This window comes from Amia ocellicauda, chromosome 23, assembly GCF_036373705.1.
Source record: "Amia ocellicauda isolate fAmiCal2 chromosome 23, fAmiCal2.hap1, whole genome shotgun sequence".
Classification (NCBI taxonomy): Eukaryota; Metazoa; Chordata; class Actinopteri; order Amiiformes; family Amiidae; genus Amia; species Amia ocellicauda.
The window spans coordinates 1,040,834-1,046,868 of NC_089872.1; the positions used below are offsets into that span (position 1 = coordinate 1,040,834).

At 42.1% G+C, this 6,035-nt stretch overlaps 1 pseudogene; it reads left to right on the forward strand.

Moving 5' to 3' along the window:
* The first annotated feature begins 4,143 nt into the window (after positions 1 to 4,143).
* Positions 4,144 to 5,087, forward strand: LOC136719367 (homeodomain-interacting protein kinase 2-like; annotated as a pseudogene).
* The last annotated feature ends 948 nt before the right edge of the window (positions 5,088 to 6,035 follow it).

Consider the following 6,035-nt stretch of genomic DNA (forward strand, 5'->3'; position numbering starts at 1 on the left):
GTGGTCAGATGAGACCAAATCAAGCTCTTTGGCATCAACTCAACTCGCTGTGTTTGGAGGAGGAGGAATGCTGCCTATGTCCCCAAGAACACCATCCCCACCGTCAAATATGGAGGTGGAAACATTATGCTTTGGGGGTGTTTTTCTGCTAAGGGGACAGGACAACTGCACCGCATCAAAGGGACGATGGACGGGGCCATGTACCGTCAAATCTTGGCTGAGAACCTCCTTCCCTCAGCAAGGGCATTGAAAATGGGTCGTGGATGGGTATTCCAGCATGACAATGACCCAAAACACACAGCCAAGGGAACAAAAGAGTGGCTCAAGAAGAAGCACATTAAGGTCCTGGAGTGGCCTAGCCAGTCTCCAGACCTTAATCCCATAGAAAATCTGTGGAGGGAGCTGAAGGTTCGAGTTGCCAAACGTCAGCCTCGAAACCTTAATGACTTGGAGAGGATCTGCAAAGAGGAGTGGGACAAAATCCCTCCTGAGATGTGTGCAAACCTGGTGGCCAACTACAAGAAACGTCTGACCTCTATGATTGCCAACAAGGGTTTTGCCACCAAGTACTAAGTTGAAGGGGTCAAATACTTATTTCCCTCATTAACATGCAAATCAATTTATAACTTTTTTGAAATGCATTTTTCTGGATTTTTTTGTTGTTATTCTGTATCTCACTGTTTAAATACACCTACCATTAAAATTATAGACTGATCATTTCTTTGTCAGTGGGCAAACGTACAAAATCAGCAGGGGATCAAATACTTTTTTCCCTCACTGTAGTAGTAGTAGTAGTAGTAGTAGTAGTAATAATAATAATAATAATAATAATAATAATAATAATAATAACAACAGGAGGACCAAATTAAGGACAAGACCAAATCCAACTGCTGACCTACCCACAAATCTGTACCCTGTTAATATTTAAAAATGTGATACAGTACAACTTCATAGTAATTTGCAATTTGTGGATGTGTCAAAGTTTGAATTTGGTCTAGACAAATGCTTGTTTTCAGATGATTTGTTATTTGTTTTTTCAGATTTTTTTTTAAAGATTGACAAAGAAACACTAAATATTGTCTTGTCAATCCTGGTTCACTGGATCTGGATCTGACAAATCTTTGAGAAATCCCTTTGAATAGGTACTACAATCATGTGTTTATTATTTAGAAGTATTATGACTGCATTATATATGATATGGGGTGTAAAGTAACAAATTACAACTACTCTCGTTCCTGTAATTGAGTAGCTTTTTCATGTACTTGCACTTTTTGGAGTATTTTTCAAATTTGGTCATTTTACTTTTACTTAAGAATGTTTTGAGTTAAGTATTGTACTTCACTACTTTTAAAAAGGCATTCGTTACAGAGTACAAATTTTGTAGGCTGTCTTAGAAAAAAAAATGTGGATGACAGACAAATAGACGCATAAATGAAGGAGCAATACATTCAAATGTCAAGCATTCCGCCCGCAACACTCAGCAGGCCAATCACAGTGTGTGTCGTGATGTTACGGTTTGTCAGTCAATAAAGATTTGAAGTCAGTCATCCAGTCCAGCAGCAGTGAGGTGAGTTAACTTGCTAGCTATCCACCAGTATTAGTCAGTAGGTGTGAACATTTTTTAATCGAAACGAGTGTTTCATTTCGACCATCAAATTTAAAGACAGGGTTGTGATTATTTATTTATTTCTTTGGCTTCACCAAGCCAATATCAGTATCAGAAAAAACAAACGACAGCATACAGTAAATATCGCTGCGTATGTGCATTTCTCCCGATAATCCGTTCTTCTATGTCACTAAATATTTGAATTAAATACCTATATGGCATTTCAGCTGTGAACTCCTCAAATGTAATAAGTTATAAACATTTTCTTCTCCAACTGCAGAACCCGCAGTTCATGTGGTAGGATATACTAAATACAATATAGCCCACAATCTGGGCTTTGTAATAAAAATTAGTCATTGTGAAACAGTTATAATCGTGTTGATTCCAGAAACGTGATTTTCTACAAGTCATATATTCATATAGTCATTATTTTGTTAGCAGATTTGCAGCTGCTGTAGTGCTCGTCTGCCTGCCCTGTGATTGGCTCAGACAGTTTCTATCTTTAGTTCAGCCTCAATCACGTTGCAAACCCAGGTCTCTGGATCAATGATTGATCAGTCACCTGTTTGATGCTAATTATTTTATATTATAGGCACTGTAGTGTTGAAGAGCGCATTTACTGCATTGATGTACACAGCTGTAATAGAGACGGAGCCATTTCGAAGCGCTTTCACGTTGCATAATACTATAGGCTATGTAATATTTCAGATTCATGCTCATTTTATAATTGGTTCTTTGTTTTATAATTGTATATGTCTTCTAAGATATGTGTATACCGATTTATATAATTTATTGTGTAAAGCTTGTTTTATTATTATTTTTCTTGTATATGTGCACGTTTTGATACACAATTGAAGAATGGCAGCTGATCTAGCTCGTCTGCCTGTCCTCTGATGGCTCAGCGAGTTTCTAATGCTCCTTGGAATTCAGTCATGACAACTCCAGAAAAACTGTTAGAACTACTACGTTTCAAAAGCCCTTACTGTTAATTTACTTAGTTATTGTTGATTTCCTGGCTGGCAGTGTTAACATAATTGTTCGACTTTTATCAAAAAAAGGTTATTCATTTGGAGACAGGTGTGTTAAGAAAAATAACAACTACAATCGAAAATTGAACCGAATCGAAAATGTATGGAATCGTTACACCATGAGCAAACATTTGAAGAGCTTTGTGGCAAAAACGTGATGATTAAGCCAATTCCACACATAATTCAGGTTCTTGCTATGGATATATTCCTAGAGGGTACCCTTTTCACGTTTAATCTAAAACGAGTTTTGTCTTGTAGTTGTTTGTTTACTCTGTTGGTTGTTTGTCTGGCTGTCTGTCTCCTGGCTGCGAACGGTCTTGGATTGGTAGGTAAGGGCAACAAAAAATGTCTTCCTTCCTTTATGTGGAGACTCCTGGAATGCTGCAGTCCAAACGCCTGCTCTTCCATTCAGCACTGGTAATATCAAATACCTCGGCATCAATTCTACCAATTTGTCAGACTTATTCCATCTCAGTTTTACTCCACTTATAAAAACCATAGAAGATGATCTGAACCAACGGATGAACTTACCACTCTCTATTATTGGCAGAATTACAACAGTTAAAATATCTATTCTACCCATATTGAACTTCACTTCACTATCTCTTCACTATGGTCCTAGTACAACCTACAACCAATGTGTCAATATCCCCTAGCGCTCCCCCTCTATCCCCACTAGGGGCCGCCATTTTCCTGCCTTCTCCCTGCTGTCATCAATCAGTCTATTAACATTCCGGTCAACCATGTGCACTCTTGCTTCCACCCTCTGTTCCCATTCGCCTTGCACCTCCCAAGCCTGGTTCCTGCTCCCCTTTATAAACCCCTCACTGCCTTCACTTAGGGCGAAGTTTCGTCAGCTCTGCCTGTTCCTCCGAGCCCTGTTCCTCCGAGCCCTGTTCCTCCGAGCCCTGTTCCCTCGACCATCGCCCGTGACCAGGACCACGTCTCTGCTTAGCCTCCATTGCTCTGTTCCTCCAGCACTTGACCCACGCCTGTCCGACCATCCTGCAATCCAGCACTGCACTTGGGTCCCCTGTTCCCGAGCCCCCGAGGCAGACAAGACAATTGGTTCAAATTTTTTTATTAAATAATTACTAAATGTTACTGGAAGAATAAAAAACCTTGGATTAAGTTAACCACACAACATAAATATAAGCTACGAGTGCTTCAGGTACAAGGGCCACTTGTGCCTGGTGTTCGAGATGCTGGATCAGAAACTGTATTGACTTCCTCAGCTTCGGGCCCCTGCCCCTCAAGCACATCAGGCCCATCCTGCAGCAGGTCACCACTGCCCTGATGAAGCTGGAGAGTTTGGGGATGATCCACACTGACCTCAAGCCTGACAATATTATGCTGGTGGACTCAGCCAGGTAGCCCCTCCAAGTCAAGCTGATCGACTTCAGCCTGGCCATCCATGTCTCGGAGGCAGTGCGCTCTGCCTGCATGTAAGCCACATACTTCAGGGCTCGAGAGATCATCCTTGGCCTGCCCTACAATCAAGCCATCGATATGTGGTCGCTGGGCTGCATCTTTGCTGAGCTGCTTCTGGGGTGGCCTCTGTGCCCGGGGCATCGGTGTACGATCAAATCCGGTACATTGTTGAGATGCAGGGTTTGCCTGCGGAGAACCTGCTAAGTGCCGGGACAAAGACAGAAGAGTTCTTTAAGAGAGACTCGGCCGACTCTCTGTGGAGACTGAAGAAGCCAGAGGAGCATGAGGGAGAGACGGGAATCCAGTCAAAGGAGCAGCGGCTGTACATGTCCAGTGGTTTTGATGACATGGCGCTGCTCCATGTGCCAATGGATCTGGAAGGGAATGACTTGCTGGGGGAATTGACAGACCGGCTGCAGTTCATTGACCTGCTGAAGAGGATGCTAAAGATGGACCCAGATGACAGGATTACCCCCATATAAGTCCAGAACCATCAATTTTTCACCTTGACACATCTATTTGAGTTCTTCCCCAGCACATATGTCATGTCTTGTGCCCAGGACATGGAGGTCTGCTATAGTCGAGTCAATACCAACACAGCCCCCAGCACAACCTCCAACAGCCAGCTCAATGCTGTCCCCAACACGACATCCAACAGCCAGCTCAACGCTGCCCCCAACCAGGCACAGCAACTCGTGGCTGCAGAGGGGAACGAAGGGCACCGTGGGCAGCCAGATGTCATCACCCCCACCATCGTACAGGCACCGGCAGCAGACGCCCAACTCTACAACCCCACCAGGCCGGGCACTATGGGCAGAGCTCGGCTCACCACATGGGCCAGGAGAAACATCCCACCCGCCCGGGCACTATGGGCAGGGCTTGGCTCACCACGCGGGCCACGAGAAACATCCCCCCTGCCCTGGGCACTATGCACAGGGCTTGGCTCACCACGCGGGCCACGAGAAACATCCCCCCTGCCCTGGGCACTATGCACAGGGCTCGGCTCACCACACAGGCCATGAGAAAGTGCATTTGGGTTGCTGCTTCACTTTTTCACACAGGGCCAGTTGGTGTTGGATAACTTTTTTCCTTAAATAAATAAATTGATCATTTAAAAAAAGTACTTCGTAGCAGTTATACCTATGAGGAGAATAAAGAAGCATTATATTATTATTATATTTAATTCCGACAATCACAACTTTGTGGTATGAAACATAATTAGAAACAGGCTACATACAATTTTTTCCATTTACCATTGTAACTAATGCTTCATGCACACACACATGTATGATTGTATGATTTGTTGAAAGGCATATGGCAAGCCATTGTAACATTTAATCCATAATTGCTGATATCAAGAATTCAATTTCTGGTATCCAAAATACAATTTCTGATATCAAGAATGATCTGGTATTTTTGATATCAACAATATGTACTTAATATCAAGTACTTTTTAAATGAGCTACTTTTACTTTTACTTGAGTCGTTTTTTTTATACCAGTACTTTTACTTCTACTTGAGTAAATTTCATCAAAGTAACAGTACTTCTACTTGAGTAGGATTTTTCAGTACTCTTTCCACCTCTGTATATAATGGGAAGGACCGAAATATAGTTTAAAATATGGAGTAAATGCTGCGTCTGTCTGAAACAGGGAACAGGATTAACAGTTGCATGGCTATGCTTAGTGGTAAAATTATTAATTTCAAAGTAAGGATTTGGCTTTCTGAAGTTAACAATAAACTCACAAGGGAGCAAGTACTAAATGTGAGAAATTTAAAGTTTAATTTGGAGTAGTCAATCAACCTGAGAGCATGTATTGGGATGCCCAGAGAAAACCCATGCAAACTCCACATAGGCAGACACCCAAGTCTGACAGCAGTATTATGCTTTATTGTTCATAGCACCCTTTATTTAAAAATGTTCAAATTTGCTATTTATGTAAAGTTCAAAATAGGTTAAACCCTAGGAA